This window comes from Cydia amplana, chromosome 13, assembly GCF_948474715.1.
Source record: "Cydia amplana chromosome 13, ilCydAmpl1.1, whole genome shotgun sequence".
In the NCBI taxonomy this organism is placed as follows: domain Eukaryota; kingdom Metazoa; phylum Arthropoda; class Insecta; order Lepidoptera; family Tortricidae; genus Cydia; species Cydia amplana.
This window is the reverse complement of record NC_086081.1, coordinates 2,766,679-2,784,689: the sequence shown is the minus strand read 5'-3', so window position 1 is coordinate 2,784,689 and position 18,011 is coordinate 2,766,679. Positions and strand designations below refer to the sequence as shown.

At 37.9% G+C, this 18,011-nt stretch overlaps 1 protein-coding gene and 1 long non-coding RNA gene across 2 annotated transcripts in view; one reads left to right on the top strand and one right to left on the bottom strand.

Moving 5' to 3' along the window:
• Window positions 1-18,011, top strand: part of LOC134653344 (breast cancer metastasis-suppressor 1-like protein) — a 148,686-nt gene that overhangs the window by 2,981 nt on the left and 127,694 nt on the right. The window lies entirely within an intron of this gene.
• LOC134653377 (uncharacterized) overlaps window positions 12,631-18,011 on the bottom strand; it is a 144,294-nt gene continuing 138,913 nt past the window's right edge. The window contains exon 3 of the long non-coding RNA XR_010097251.1: window positions 12,631-12,685. This is a non-coding gene — a long non-coding RNA (uncharacterized LOC134653377). The remainder of the gene's footprint in view (window positions 12,686-18,011) is intronic.

Below are 18,011 nucleotides of genomic sequence, written 5' to 3'. Positions count from 1 at the left end.
TAAACCGAGCGTCTCCAACAGCCGAGAGTAACTGGTATTATATCGTTCTCGCGAGCCATAAAATTTCGTTCTCTCGTCTTACCGGTAAGAGAGAACGATATTTTTTAGTTCGCTTTCAAAAACTTAACCGGTTTTTCATGAACGAAATGACGCAACCCCAAAGGCGTATGCATAAGGGAAGGAATGGAAAGATTTGCTAGGTCCTGGTAGGCTTCCGTAGCTCAATTGGTTAAGTAAAAGCAACACACGGATTGTGGAGGATGCGGGTTTAAGTCCTGCCGGAAGCGTAACTTTTTCCATTGTTTTCCTTTAATATAAAGAATATCGCTCGCAGACGTATCTGCTTGTTAAAAAAATTGATTTAGTGCATAATTGTTTTCTATCGTATTTTCTCCGGAAACATTCGTATTTGTCATGCTAATTCAGTCATCCTCTTTGTTTACGCGTTTTATTTATTGTTAATATTGTCGGCCTTTGAAAGGATCGCTTGCGCCCACAGAACAAGTAGAATGGCGATGCGAGCAGGGTACGTGTCGCCGCCGGTTATGAGCAAACGCTCGCATGCTAGTACTCGCCCGCGCTGACCGAAAAACGTAAACATGCCTTTTGCGCCACAATAACGTTCAGATTAAGAAGCCAGACATCAAATATGTCTAAAGGAGGCGTATCCATTCACCAGGCACACAAGTTTTTACTACCGTTGCGCGAGAAATGTGGAAATGTGGAGAGGAACGAGCGGCGACACCGGTTCCGATACTAACTGCGCGCGATAGCCGTTCTAACCTCTTTAATATGTTCTGTGCTTGCGCCCGAAGGCGTGCAATATCCGTGACGCTGCGTGTAAAAGTCGCATGTTCTTGACTTATCTGGATTGGTATTTTATAGCTTTGTTGATTAATCATGTTTTTTGTGCAATGTTAATAACATTCATTTAGGAGCAGTAAACTTCAAGAGGGAAATCATCCGAGAACCCTTATTAAAATCTCCTTCCTATTTCTTTCTATCTTATATCTTTAAACGAGCAATTCTTGTTTACTTATTTATTTATTTAATTATATGTATAGATATTTTGAGGATCTCGGAAATGGCTCTAACGATTTCGATGAAATTTGCTATATGGGGGTTTTCGGGGGCGAAAAGTCGATCTAGCTAGGTCTTATATCTGGGAAAACGCGCATTTTTGAGATTTTTATGTTTTCCGAGCAAAGCTCGGTCTCCCAGATATTACATTTTTATACTCCTAGCCTCTAGTCGCCCAGACGTCAAACGTTGCCAATAAAAATTCAATTTTGACGTCAAAACAAAGATTCAAATTAGAATTGAACAGGAGACCTTTTTATAGGTCTCTGGGCGACTAGAGGCTAGTACCTATAACCGATTCATTCCTTAACCCATTCAGAGCTAATCACGACACGCTGTCGGATTGCCTCTACGTAGCATTTTCGCTACATACCGGAAAACCCATGTTATCGGCTACGACGTACCGCTACGACCGTAGCTCAGCGGTGAATGTGAATTTCATTCAATGTTGGATGTGTCGTCATCATTCAAAAGTATCAGTGACCATCAACAGTTTTACAAATAGTTATATAATAATTACATACAATATATCTACAGTTCACGTTCAAACTGGCATTAAATAGAATCCTACTTCTATATATTTTTAATAAATCACAAATATAAATAGAAATAAATATTATAGGACATCTTAGACAGATTAACTAAGTCCCACAGTAAGCTCAAGAAAGCTTGTGTTGTGGGTACTCAGACAACGATATATATGTCACCGTAAAATTGTAAACACTCGTCAGATTATAATCTCGCTAGTTATATTATAAACTAACCTAACCTACGTTAGATTGTAAACTAACGGGTTCACAATCTTACGGTGTCATATATAATATACAAATACATAAATACATAGAAAACACCCAAGACTCAGCAGGAACAAATATCTGTGCTCATCACACAAATAAATGCCCTTACCGGGATTCGAACCCAGGACCGCGGCTTCACAGGCAGGGTCACTAGTAGTCACTACCCACTAGGCCAGACCAGTCGTCAAATATGTATATCAAGTTAGAACATCATTAACGAATAGACAATGTTACACAGGCGATAAAGTAATTATTTTATTATTAATGTGGCGACACGTGTATTGTCGGACCAGCGGCGGTAGCGCGGTCGCATTTTTATCGCTTGTCACCATGCCTGTCACGTTGTAACAAGTAAGTGCGAAAGTGACGGACATAGTGACAGGCGATAAAAATGGAATCATGCTGCGCCCGCTGATGTTTGTGTTTATAGTAATGGATAGAAAAATTAACACCTTCGTTGAGGCAATTAGTAATTTATTCAGATTGTATCAAATCGTATGAAAATACTGTCCCATGAAATTTCACACAGTTTCGACTTTCGACGCACTTCGCACAGCTAATATAAATATCTGGGAGGCCGAGCTTTGCTCGGAAAACATATAAAAATTCAAAAATGCGCGTTTTCCCAGAGATAAGACCTAGCTAGATCGATTTTTCGCCCCCGAAAACCCCCATATAGCAAATTTCATCGAAATCGTTAGAGCCGTTCCGTTCCGAGATCGCTGAATTATATATACAAGAATCGCTCGTTTAAAGGTATAAGATAAACTCCTGTTGCTTGCTTTTCAACTCCACTTCCTCTGTCTGACTTTCCCACTTTCCCGTACTCTTTTCAGATCGGCGAGTCCTCTAAAGGTAAGTGAATTTTTCATAGCTAAGAAGTTTTATATAGTTATGTTTCTCTTAATGTATAGATATCATCATAGTCATCTTGTATAAATCTTAATGTTTTACAATAGATGTTTTTAAAGGTGATGTTAAGTCATCAATATGAGTACCTACAGCAAGATTGAACTGTATTGAATTTTGTTGTCATTCGTCATTGATTAGATTAGATACACTCATTGTGTTTGCAAACCGTATAAAATATTTATTGCCACATTTTCCTTGTACCGTAAAATGAGGTGATATGAACTGACATTCAAAGTTTCAAACCTCGATAACATTTTATTTTTACATATGCAAACTAAATAAGTGTTCCGGACGTTTGTATTTTAGTTTTTATTTTATTTTGGGTAGTTCCATTTCATAACTTTGACGATAAACAGGAAATCCCACCTCACCCCGTAGTCCCCCGTAATTGGGGTGAGTTGGGGATTTCATACAAAGGTGATTTTGAAAGATTTTTGGATTGTTTTTTTTTTATTATGAGTATTACTATAGCTCCATTTTAAATTGGAACACATTATTTTTGTAGCAGTAGCCTTAAAATCCCATCTCACCCCCCTTTCATCCCTTCTCTCCCCATTCATCCCTTCTCTCCCCATTCATAACCCAACTCTCCTCGCGAACCCTGCTCACCCCATTTTACGGTAACCCGAAACCCCAATTCGCTCGACCTCATACTGTCAATAATGACCTGGCAATGTCAATATCGCAATCTTGACCGAGTGCTACGGGCTACGGGCTACGCGGCCTACGGCGTAGCAACCTAGGCCTAAACCCATCTAGTTACAATAGTTAGAGCGCGCTCGCTCGCGCTGCACGCAGTGCCGCGGCTTGCCGATAGATGGCGCTAGTGGTATCCAAATGATGAACTAACCTAGTTTATCGGATGCTATCTCAACTTTTTTTGCTAAATATTTGCGATTGATATGTGAACATGATTTGTACTTTCCAGTCATATTGCATCGTAATGTTGTTAAGTTTGAACTTATCTACAGGTAGTTTATGATATATTTCTACGTGTCGCATAAAATATTTGTGTTATTGATATGACCTTTTACTTTAGCGTTCTCGCGGCCTTGTGGGAATTCTAAGGTTTCTGTTCGTCAATTGTTTAGACAATTTGTTTTATTTTACTGCTAACTTCATATAACCAGGCGTGGCTCACTCCGCGATTTCGTCGCTTTGCTACAGGTAGCTAAAAGTACATCCGTTCCACACCAATTTTGGGGCTAGATATAAGCCGCGCGTGGCGCTGTCGCCACCTAGCGGCTATATCTGTGCTGATCGTAACAGACGCGTTTTGTTAGAGAGTGAGTCTTCTATACCTAGTACTATTATTTATTCAGTGGTATAACTTTGGTTATTTTTATTGAACAAAGTATTATCTGTTAGAGAAGTGACAAAGAGGCCTTGTTTTGAAACATAGTTGGCCGATGAATGTGTTATCGTTGGCTACCTGCCACGAGTCAAAGTCTGCGGTATGCGCCTGCGCAACTCAATATAGGCCTCGAGTACTGTCGACCGCAATTAAATATTGCAATTTGCAACATAGGTACAGTCGCCATCAGATATATCGGAGCGGCCAAGGCGTTCACAATATCTGAACAAGCACTCTAACGCCTTGACAATAGAGGCGTGCTCAGATATTTGTGAGCGCCTTAGCCGCTCCGATATATCTGATGGCGACTGTACTAACAAAATGTATATTATAACTATTAAGAAGTGTATTCCACAAAATTAAAAGTTAAATATACAGTACCGGTCGAAAGTTTAAGTTTACCCTTTGTTTTCGGTACAAATAAGTATTTTTTATGCGTTCATTTTTTGCAGTTTTTTCGAAATTTGTTTCCGACTGATCCGTTATTGTTTCCAGAGATATGTTTGATTATAATATTTAAAACTTTCGCGTTTTGAACACATATAAACTCACATTTATAGACGCGGGTCTAACGCGAAATTTATTCAATAACCTTTATATTCACCGACGTTTCGACACAGACACAATCATCAGACACAATTTACGTACATTTCTAAACAACTCATTCCCTTTAATCTTATAAGGATTCCGATAAAAATAGCTGTGACATACGATCAGACGGACAGACGGACGGATTCAAGGAATATAATGAGATATGTTTTTTAAATTCCGCTAAATATTATTCTTGCCTAAGGGCTCATTTAGACGGCACGCGAACTCGCATGCAGTTTTAGTTACATTGCGGACCATTGAGGTTACAACAATTCAGCCGACCGATCAAATAACGCAATGTAATGAAACTCGCATGCGAGTTCTCGCACCGTCTAAATGAGTCCTATAAATCTCACCGCGGCAAATCATAATTTAGGATCTTATTTTACGCTTTCCCAATACGTTTACGTTTTATAAATACGTGGTAGTTAATAGCTGTGTACTCTAGTGTAAATTTCATTAGATAGCGTGACGTGGCATGTACCTACGCGTTTGCGTTAAGTGTCATTGTGTATAGGATTTTGAGTTTCCAAAACGTCCCGCTTGGCGCACTGTTCAAAATGCCATACAAAAATAAACATAAAACGAAAACACGAACGCTCACGCTATCGAATGAAATTTAGGGCTCATTTAGACGGCGCGCGAACTCGTATACGATTTTAGTTACATTGCGGACCATGGAGGTTACAACAATTCAGCCGACCGATCAAATGACGCAATGTAATGAAACTCGCATGCGAGTTCTCGCACCGTCTAAATGAGCCTTAGGGCTTAGACGGCGCGCGAACTCGTATACGATTTTAGTTACATTGCAGACCATTGACGTTACATCAATTCAGCCGACCGATCAAATGACGCAATGTAATGAGCCCTTACACTAGGGGTTCTGTTAGAAACCTACAGTTATTGACTGACTTTGAATAGTCCTTGACACACAAAAGACTTCAACGCCGCTCTCTTCCGCCGTTTGTTTTATTCTAGCCATCATTTACGGTATGAATTTAAACTTTAAATTTTAAATATCTGTTCTTGGTTACATATTTATTTAACATTACTCGCAGAGCGCCTCACAAGCCAATTAGAACATGCACTGACAATGACATCAAACCGATATTTGAATGATATTGGAATCATATCAGTTAGCTGTACTGACATTCGTGCGGGCGTCTCGATAAAAAACCGGCCAAGTGCGAGTCGGACACGCGCACGGAGGGTTCCGCACCATCAACAAAAAATAGAGCAAAACAAGCAAAAAAACGGTCACCCATCCAAGTACTGACCCCGCCCGACGTTGCTTAACTTCGGTCAAAGATCACGTTTGTTGTCTGGGAGCCCCACTTAAATCTTTATTTTATTCTGTTTTTAGTATTTGTTGTTATAGCGGCAAAAGAAATAGAGAAACATCATCTGTGAAAATTTCAACTGTTTAGCTATCACGGTTCGTGAGATACAGCCTGGTGACAGACGGACGGACGGACGGACGGACAGCGGAGTCTTAGTAATAGGGTCCCGTTTTTACCCTTTGGGTACGGAACCCTAAAAATAGAATATAGTTTCCGTGTGCTTTTAATGGCATTTGCCCTTCATTTAAATGTGTGAAATAATTCATATAAAAGAACAATTTTGCGTTAGTCGAGTCGAGTCTTCTGTAGAGACTTGAGTCCTTTTCAGAAAATGCACAATTTATTTACAATTATTTTTAATGACTTCATGTATTGTGTTAGATACACAAATCATACAATAACGCCTATTTTCTTTATTTTTAAGCTCGGAAGTTTTCAAGCGCCGAGCCTCGTAAAAACGAGTCGGTATCTTCAAATTTAGATTCAAATGACTTGAGTTCCTACCAACGTACCAACAATATATCTAAGTGCCAATTGCACCATCCGCACTTGACACTGTTCAACGTCACGCGGCGCACCGCGGCGGTTTACTATGAAACTTTCCATACAATAAAATTTAGCGAACTCTTTAACGATGACAAACAGTTTGGTGCAACCGACCCCTAGGGCCCGATTCGGATTTTGAAATAGATATCTATAGGATATCTTTTAGACATCACCAAGATACGATAACGATATTTTTAGGATCTAACTGTCAAATTTGACATTTCCGCGATTCTGGAGACACTCTTGAACGATTTCCACGAGATATGACTTAGAGATCCAATTCACATCTAATAGATATCTAACTCTATCTAACGTAAAAGTGACATTGGTTGCCCGAATTGAGCTGCAAAAGAGAACTAGTAAAAATCTAAACTATAACGTATCTAGAATGGATCTAGTACGTGTCGTCTCTTGTAAATATCTTGAAGTTCGAATACGGCAGTAAGTCTAGTGTATCTAACAGCGTGGCTAGAGCACATTCCGATGCCGCTATATCTATAACATAACGGTTTACGTTAGAACTAACAGCCGCCACTTCGCACAGCAAAGTTCACTCGTATTACAGAATACAGATCTTAATTGGTAAAAACAAATTTTACAGGTCACATATTATATTTACAAAAAATATATGTTCATAAAAATAAAAATTAATTATTTCATAACATTTTTAGGGTTCCGTACCAAAAGGTAAAAACGGGACCCTATTACTAAGACTCCGCTGTCCGTCCGTCCGTCTGTCACCAGGCTGTATCTCACGAACCGTTATAGCTAGACAGTTGAAATTTTCACAGATGATGTATTTCTGTTGCCGCTATAACAACAAATACTAAAAACAGAATAAAATAAAGATTTAAGTGGGGCTCCCACCCATACAACAAACGTGATTTTTGACCGAAGTTAAGCAACGTCGGGCGGGGTCAGTACTTGGATGGGTGACCTCTTTTTTGCTTGTTTTGCTCTATTTTTTGTTGATGGTGCGGAACCCTCCGTGCGCGAGTCCGACTCGTACTTGGCCGGTTTTTTTTAAATTACGATGCAGATGTCAACGACCTCATCGAATATTTATAAATTCGCTGATGCTGTAGAATGCTTTTTCTATAAGCAGCAGTTTAAGTTTAGTTTTAAATACATACTTGCTTTTTAAATACCTACTATTATTGTCAAGGAATTGGATTTATGGACCAATTCTTAACCTGTCACAGTGACCGTCTATACTCTGTAATCTATATGAAAGCAGCCAGAGTTAGATAGATATATATCTATGCAAGAATTTTGATAGCACACGCAGTGCAAGTGTTATTTATACGTCATTATTTCATAGAAGTTTGACGTTTAAAATAACACGTGCACGGCGTGTGCTATCAAAATCGTTGCAGAGTTTTCTTGATCTAACTCTAGGCATCTCTCATTTATGTCACCGTGACTTGATATAAAGTGGCACAGACGGGTCAAATTCTTTTCGTCGTCTTGTTTCTGACCACTCTGTCACGCTTGTATTTGTGTCTTCTATCAAATAAGTCAAAATGTCGAGTGCTAATGCATGTCTTTCTATCTGTAGATTATATCCCATCAAAAACATTACATGTAAAAAGGTTTTCGTCATCCAGTAAGCTATAATCACATACTTAAAATCCAAAATTTCAAGTCTGTAGGTCATTTAGTTCCGAAGTTAAGCGAAAGCAAAGTTTCGCATTTATGACACTCATTCACTCATGATCATCACCATGGAACTAGTACTTCCCATAAACTCAGAGAGCTGAAATTCGGTACAGAGTTAGGGTTTAATGGCCACATAAAGGGAAAACCTAAAAATATTGCAATATCAGTCACGTTTTAAAGATCTAAGAACTGCATAAGTAAGTTTGTAATCCCATATAAATATATGATATTACAAAGTTACTGTTGCAGTTCTTACAAATAGTAGGTAAAGTAAAGGTACACTACGATGTACGATGTGAGTATGAATGAAGATATGTTTAGTTATGATATGTGTATACATAGTATGGGTATGAATACCCGAAAAGAAGGACTGCCTACAAAAAGAGATGAGATCCCATCAAAAACATTAACCTGTCGAATCCCACGATATGACGTCACCATAAGCGTTCTGGCTCATATATGAGCCGTGGGAGCTGACAGATTGTAAAAAGGCGCAAGTCTCGCAACGCTTTTACTACAAAAAAGTTTTGAGATGTAATGTGAATGTGAAACCAAGTCGGTTATTTTAATCAGTGCCAGGGGGTGTTAAACCCGTATCAATAAGATATCTTTAATTTGTAATACATACGAGGGCTGTTTGATAAGTACCCGTTTTCCAAATGTATTAATATCACGGGCCGAAAATATGTATACAATCGTTTTAAGCCATTTTTCAGAGGTGGGAATTTTTTTAAAAAAACAGCATTCTTTTGTTTTTTTCTCATTTGACAGCGATTCAGTGAAAGCGTGAACTTAAAATTGTGAAAATGGAGAAAGAGCAGTATCGGTCTGTAATTAGATTCTTGTTTTTGGAAGGAAAAACATGTGATGAAATAAAAGTAAGAATGCAAGCGGTTTACCATGAATGTGCTCCTTCTATGACAACCGTCAGATACTGGTTTAACGAGTTTAAGCGGGGGAGAACAACCGTCTTTGATGAGGATCGCCCAGGCCGCCCAATTGAGGTGACTACAGACGATATGGTTAAGAAAATTGAAAATATCGTTTTAGCCGACCGCCGAATTGAACTTCGAGAAATCGTTGATGCTGTAAATGTTCCAATCGAGCGGGTACAAAACATATTAGAAGAAAAATTGGGTATGAAGACAGTATCGGCGAGGTGGGTGCCGCGTTTACTCACGGAGGAGCAAAAACGGAACCGACTGACTACTTCGGAGCAGTGTTTGGCCGTGTTCAAACGTAACCCGAAGGAGTTTCTGCGTCGTTTCGTGACCGTAGACGAAACGTGGTCACCACTACCCCCCGGAAATGAAAGGGCAGTCGAAGCAGTGGATTTTACCGGGTGAACCTGCGCGAAAGATAGCAAAAATCGTTCCATCGGCTGGAAAGGTCATGGCGACCGTTTTTTGGGATTCGCAGGGTATTATACATATTGAGTTCTTAGAAAAGGGGAAAACGATAACAGGGCAGTACTATGCCAATTTATTGGATGAATTTGACGCTGGGTTGAAGGACAAACGACCCCATTTAAAAAATAAAAAAGTACTGTCTCATCACGACAACGCACCAGCTCATTCGTCTAGAGTTGTGATGGCTAAATTAACACAATTACGCTACGCCCTATTGCCTTACCCCCCGTATTCTCCAGATTTGACCCCATGCGATTTATTTTTGTTTCCCAACCTGAAAAAATGGCTCGGTAGTAAGCGATTTGGATCAAATGACGAAGTCATTGCCGCCACAGAGGCCTATTTTAATGACTTTCCGAAATCATACTTTTTGGATGGTTTATTGAAGCTTGAATATAGGTGGAACAAGTGTATAGAGTTAAAAGGAGACTATGAAGAAAAATAAATGCATATAAACAAAAACAACTGATTATTTTTTTCATAAACGGGTACTTATCAAACAGCCCTCGTATAATGACTTCTTTTGGGTGCTAGTACTAGTGTTAGACAAAGATAGTATGATTCCCTCTGTCTATGTTTGAAATCAAACAGACCTTTGACACACTATAAATTTCATCTCATACAAAAAGCTACACTCCGTCACATTTTATGAGGACAAAAAACAAGAGAAAGAAAATAATTTGTCCCAGACATTAAATTTCTTGCCCGTAACTTGTCGGAAAAAGCATCGTAGCATCTTCTAAAGTCTTATGATATCTGGAATGTAGTAAAGGTACGATCGTGATGCACGGGCTTAGAGGATATAACCAAACGGAGTAGCCATTAACAGGCGTTCCCCTCTGTCGAAAATAGGTGGCCAATGGTCATACACAATGTTCCTATGGACTGACGCTTAACGTTACGTATACATTTGACGTGCAAAAACCGGCAGACTGTTTTGTACAGAAAATTACAGACAAGGCGAATGACAGTAAAATGTCATCATAATATAATTGTAGGTATCTTTGTTTGGCCCTATAGTTGACTGATACAGAATGCAATTTGGCATTAAACCGCCATTTGCATATTGTTGTATATATTTTGTGCAATAACGTTTAAATAAATAAGTAAATAATACCAATTAGCAAGTTAGACCCGGCCAGTTATGTACGTAGTGACGGCACTCGCCGCCCGAGAGCGTGAAGCCCCACGCTATAAAATCAATACTGCCTAACTTAGTTATGTACTTATTGCTTTTAATGTGATACAAGGGCGTCACGGCTCTCGCTGGGAGCCCAAATGGGAGACATGGGCAGTGATTGGTGCCGTAAAAGTGCCTGGTTTGCTCCAAAATTTGCTCCGAGAATCGAATGTAGCGACAAAATAGATATTTTTCATTCGAAAATTACTGAAATTAGACTTTATATTATGTAAACAATGATTGTATCGTCATCACGACTATATATATATATATATATAGTATACTGCACTGCAAACACTATTTGAAAACACTCAAAAGCGAATCTTACCAACAATAAAACCTAGATGGATCGATTTTCCGTCCTCGTTATCCTCTGTACGGCTACCATCAGTTTGGCACTGACATAAACGCCGTCGAGAACGTAATTTACTTTCTATACATCTCGCTCGTACTCGCATATTAGTGCAAACGAGATGTATAGAAAGTAAATTACGTTCTCGATAGCGTAAATGTCAGTTTTGACACTGTCCGTGACTCATGGTACGGGCTCTGGTTTGAAAATTAAATCGAATAATTATTTTGCAATTTAATACCCACCGGGCTACCGCGAAAACTCGGGCAAATTAATTATTTTAAAAATGTACCCTAGTTTGATTAAATTGTTGGTTTCAAATGCCCCTATATTGTAAATTTCATTAGTTTTTGAGATATTCTCAAACATATATTACCTATGCAAATGTATCTAAAAAAATATGATATAAGTACCCCTACTATTTGCCGCTGTATTATATTGTTCTTGGTATGTTGATATGTATGCCTATTTAAAGTAGACCATCACTACTATAGGTATAATGTAGCTCTTAAATGAGGTTGTGATATAGTTTTTATATATAAAAACTGTTGGAGTACAATTATCAAGCGGGGAGAAAAATAGGCAGATCTTACGGTACCATGATATTACTGATTTTATTTCAATTTTCTTCTTGCTGGATTCGTGACATTACCAGCAGTGAATTTCACTCGTCCTGTACATATTTAATGTGAAATTGTAAATGAGGCGGGAATCGAACCCGCGTCTTCAGCTTTAGTGGTACCTAAGGACGTAAGCCGCGTAAGAAGACGCGGGTTCGATTCCCGCCTCGGCCACCGGTGCATTTGGTCACATTTTCTTTGGTATTTAAGCGTATGGCGTAACATTGTAGGTTAGGTGTCAGAGAGAGAGAGAGAAGTCCTCTGGGCTGCCCTGGTGTAATGGTATTTTCTTTGGTGTATGGTATCTATTTCAGTTTATAATTTACGATTTAATGTTTTGTAAAGATATGTCCCGCCGGTCCCATACTTATTCGGATACCCTCTTACAATTTAGGAGGGATTTCAATTTTCTCGGGCAAAGGTGTAGGATTAGAGCTGGCGTAGCTTTATTTAACGTTCATAAGCGCATTGTAATATGGCTACTTGAAAACAACTTCTTCCTAGCGCGTCCCACTCACACTCATATACGCGATATCGTGGAGGAACCCATACTTACAGGTATATCTGGTATATAACATAGATGAGCTATATGTTATGAATTCTAATAAAGCGAGGCACGGCGAGAATCTGAAGCCTGAAACTTTTAATTGGATTACTTCCCAGACTGCTTTATTAAATTTCCCCAATATTCGTAGTCTCGTTAAGTGATATCTTGCTACCAAATGAAATTTCTTCCGATCCGGAAAATTGAGACAAACCTTCAATTCCCGCTCGGCCAAGCTACTTAACTGACCAAATTAAAACTGCCATGGAAAGACCTTGAACGCATTTGCCAGAATGACCTCCAACCGCGGAAAATGGCGATAAATCGTACAGCAAGTAACATCTATGCCTCATGTCAGTACCTAGTTAACCACGACACTCTGCAAAGAGTATAACTGTCGCAGTCAAAAGTGTGAACTGGTCAAAAGAACTTTTAACCGACAAAAACAGGCAAAACTGCTTTTGACTGAGCATGTTGGTCAAAAGTACCTGGTTTTACCTGAAAATCATTGGTTAATACTTAATAGTAATTGTGACTGTTACTATTAGTCAAAAGTACTCGTTATTTTTTAACCGCATGAAAATCCGTTCAGTAGTTTTTGAATTTATCGCGAGCATACAAACACACAAATAGACAGACGCGGCGGGGGACTTTATTTAGTTACAATATCAGTACCATAAACATTTCAATTCCGTCGAAACACTATAGTTAGTAACTATAATTACATAACGAGATGAAATTAGTATGATAAATTCAATCGTTTCAAAACGCATGAAAATCTTGCACGTTCTAATTTACGCATCCACTGCACCTATACCCATAAAATTCCTCCCGATATAAACATCCATCTATTAACCATGCACATAGTTAAATGCGCCTTTACTGCACCAAATATAAGAACCATTAAATTGTCCCAAAATTTCCCCATCACACCCATACTTATAAATAGCTACCCTGTCTGAGAGGGTGCCAAACCCTACCGTATTCGGTACCAGAAGGTAATAAGTCAATGATTCTCAAACACACATAAGTCCTTGTATGTTGCTATGCGTTTCTAGCTGGGGTAGGATTTTTTAGTCGGGGTGACATGCTGTATTTTGGAAGTGCAACCTTTGCTGTGAATCTGTGTTCATTGTTTGATTTTGTATAAGTACAGTCGACGTCAAAGATATGTTTACAGTTTTGCACCTTACTCCTTTGTAATAAGGCGAAAAATGCAAACATATATCTGACGTCGACTATACTTATAGGTTACAGACCGTGTTGCATGAGATATTTGGAATCGCGTGAACAAAAAGTGTAAACTGAGCCAAAAGATTTTTAGAAACTTTCATTCATTGCTTTCATGTTAGTGGTCAGTATAGTATAGGTCTTACAATATAATATAGTTAACGGAACAACATGATACCATGTTGCACGATTTTTTGAGCATAAGGTACAATATAATTATTTAAAAATAAAGAAGAATTTGCAATATATCAACTTGCACACTGAAGGAGGCAGTTAGCAACCAGAAGACACTGATTGGCTTCAGGGAGGAGCTGGGGTGGCTAGAGTAGAGCTACCTCGTTTTTTATGCAAAATAGGCACAATTGTCGACTTGCGGAAAATACCCAGTAAAACTAACTAAATATATCAACTTATTTATGAACTTCCTGTTTTGAACACGGCCCAAGGGGTATTCAAGTTCTTTTTATGACGTTAATATGTATTTATTGTTTATACATAAAACTTAAATGGAAGATATCCTTTACAGGGATACAAGTTACATAAATAGGCACATCGACCTCAACGATTTGGCTTTGTCGCTCAAGTCAATGAAACAGTTTTAATTACATACTTACAGACATCAAAATACACACGGCCAGTTAGTACTTAACTACATACCTGGTATTCATAATAATAATAGTTAGGTTTTTTATAATGTGTTTATACTTATGTATTTTTTATTGTTTTGTAAGTGTTTTTATATTTTACTTTTATATTCATATTATAAATTACCTAACTTAAGATGAAAAATAAATAAAGTGTATATTAAAAATAAATTATCTATTACAAAACGACATATAGGTACTTACTCTTATTTCTCTAATATATGGTCAATGTATATAATCAAGCTCTGTAACCTGTAATCTATAAAACATCCATAGGTACATACGAGTACATAATACGCAGTGTTTCGCTGCATGTCGCGCACAATGCGCGCGCGCAGGATGTGACGTCACACCAATGGCGGGAGTCAACGACACCGCCGCTGTCCAAACACGGCTCGCTTATCATGAGTAGCGATTTATACCAGCCACTTTTATGATTTTATTAATTTTGTTTGTTGTAAAATTTGGGGACTTTTAGTTAGATAGGGTAAACTACAATAAGTAGGTACGGCTATTTGTTTGTGCCTCTGGCGGTCGAAACGGCTGGCTGTTGGTGCTTAGAGGCTAGAGAGTTTTTTAAGGAGGTTGGGAACCGGTTGCGAGAAAGAGGCCTGGATCCCCGCTCCGGGTCATTCCTGGTGCAGAGGTTGTCCATCGCGATTCAGCGCGGTAATGCGGCGAGCGTTTTGGGCACCTTTGCGCCTGGGATGACGCGGGGTGGGATTTTTGACTAATTGCTGACTGCTTTGTTTTTGACTTGTGTTTTTTTTTTGTGTTATGTAATTTGTAGAAATGTAGTGTGTTTATGTGATGTTTTATATAATTAATGTAATTTTGGTGTATCTGACATTTTGATTAATTTGTTCTCTCTATTGGTTCTTTTATAAGTAGGTACATCTACCTAATATTTTTGTAGGAAAGTTTGACATTAATCCTTAAGAGGATAGTGAACCCGCTTCTTCATACAGGCATAGTTTCCAGTTTCTTTCCTGAATATTAACTCTATGGAAAATATTTTTAAACAATTTATTATATTTAGGTAGTTTATTAACGCTATGCCCCTATAGATATGCCCCTTCGCTTGACTGTTTTCGATTTTTTGTTTATTTTTATTATAATAAGAGTTAGGAGCGATAAACAAATTCCATACAAAATTTAAGCTCGTAACTCAGATAATAATTTAAAATATAAATAAAAAAACTACTGAACGGATTTTCATGCGGTTTTCACCTATTAAATTAATAGAGGAAGGTTTTTAGGTGTATAATTTGTTACGGTTTTGTGTAACCCGAGCGAAGCCGGGGCGGGTCGCTAGTGTTCGTACATATATATGTGATGTTCTTTGTAACCTGACAGTAATTTTTAGGGTTCCGTGCCTCAGAAGGAAAAAACGAAACCCTTATAGGTCGTGCGTCTGTCTGTCTGACCATTCCTCCCCCCCCCTTTATCTCCGAAACTACTGCGTCTAAAATTTTGAAAAAAATACACGAAATAGTTCTTTACGTATAGATGCCAGGAAAATCTATTAGAAATGTGCAGTCCGACTCGAACATTTGGCCGGTTTTTTATTTATTTTTACTATTTATTACTTTACCAAGAAAGTGCCCTTTGTAAAGGAAACATAAAGGGAAAACCCTTATATTGCAAATGCAACAAGATTTTCTCAGTTGGAACTAATAGAATGCAACAAAGCCTTGGAAATGCATTTTAGTTTGCGTTCTTCAATACATTTTCCTTTTCGTTTGAGTGCGGCTTGGTTGGTCTTAAAATAGACCCTTAAGAGGAAAGGGGACGGCCGCTTTTCCATACAAACGTAGTCCCCATTTTCCTCTCTAGATATTGAGATTATGGAAAATATTTTTTCAGAATTTGATGCATATTGCACTATGTCATAGAGAAATATAGTAAGACAAGAGTGCTCACTCCATACATCAGTTAGACTATTAATTTCAGTGTCTACATCTAGCATCGAGTAGCGGAACTATCAGTACTGCTACATCTATTGTCAAGTAGCAGTACTGATAGTTCCGCTACTCGATGCTAGATGCTAATAGTCTTTTTGGTACTAAAACTGATGTATGGAGTGAGCAATCTATGTATTTTTTTCTCTATGACTATGTGCTCCGACACATGCTGAGTGCTATCCTCTTTGAGACAACAAGTTACAAAAGTATGTCATATAGGTACATATTTAATATCTGTTAGGCTTAAGATTGTTGTGTCAAATAAATTCTTTTGATTTCATTTCATATTTACCATAGCTATGTCCGTACGTTTGACGTTTGTCGATTTTTTTATTCTTGTCAAAATCAGGACCGAAAAACAGATTTAATAAAAATCAAAAAAATCTAACGGCATGGCTGTGTTTGATATATAGGTACGATTAGTTACAATTAATGTTCAATAATAATATGCTAATATAATAGAGGAAAATTAGGACTACGTTTGTGTGAAAAGGCGATGAAAATCGAAATGATGTCAAGATGCCATCGGAAGTAGGTATTGAACTCAGGATTAATATTTAATTGTCACAGTTTTTATGTATGTATGGTATGTATGTATAAACTCTTTATTGTACAAAACACAAAACACATTTATGGCACAGGATAGGCAGGATGGTTTTATATTTTCGTATATTTCAGCCCGCGCTAACCTGACGTTTTGAACTAATAAAAAGTAGTAGCAATTAAAAACATTGTATTATGTATAGAGTTATAGGTGACACAGCTCAGGTAAGCAGGAAAACACATCAAATATTATATGTTGGTAATTCATAATAATCAATCAGATTTATATAATATGTTTTCCCATTTCTTTTAATAACTTTATTTTCTTTTCCTTTTGTAAGAATTTGATATGTTTTCTGAAAGAGCTACGAATTTGTATGATTCCATGTACATATGTATATTTTCTAAATCAAATTTCTATTACACCTTATGTGTATAATTGCATGAATTCTATAGTGATTTAAATTGTATTTTTTTTCCTTATTTTCTCGTAATGCATGTTAATTATAAGATGTGTGATTTTTGAAAAGATGTGTCCCGCCGAGTTTGTTGCCGGTCCCATAATGGGATACCCTCCTCCAATTGAGGGGGGATTTAAATCTTCTCGGGGCAGAGGTGTAGGGTTGGAGCCGGTCTACCTAGCTTTATTTGACGTTCATAAGCGCATTGTAATTATGCCTACTTGAATAAACTATCTTTTATCTTTTATCTTTATCTGAACATTCAAGGTAGAGACAAACTGGGCCCACGCAACGCAACGTATGAAATGCATTATTAAATCTGGACCCTGAAATTTGTATGCTTAGAAACATACTTGTCATGCTTTGCTTTGCGTATAATCATATTGCATTGCATACGTTATAACATCGCAAATTTCATCGAAATCGTTAGAGCCGTTTCCGAGATCCCCGAAATATATAAATGTGTTGTATATTTATTTTATTATACTTATGTATATATTTGTATAGCTGCTGTATATATTTGCTGTATATATTTCGGGGGTCTGTGTCAATTTCGATGAAATTTGCTATATCGTCGGGGATAGTGCAATACCGCGTAACTAGCAAATGCAGTAAGGACTAATTTCTTTGTTACATTGTTTGAATTTAGAACTTTATCGACTTTGTTAGTTACGCGGTATTGCACTATCCCCGACGATATGTGGGTTTTGGAGTGCGAGTAATCGGTCTAGGTCTTATGAGAGACTTATCTAGGAATTTTTCAGTTTAGTTTTGTTTAGTTT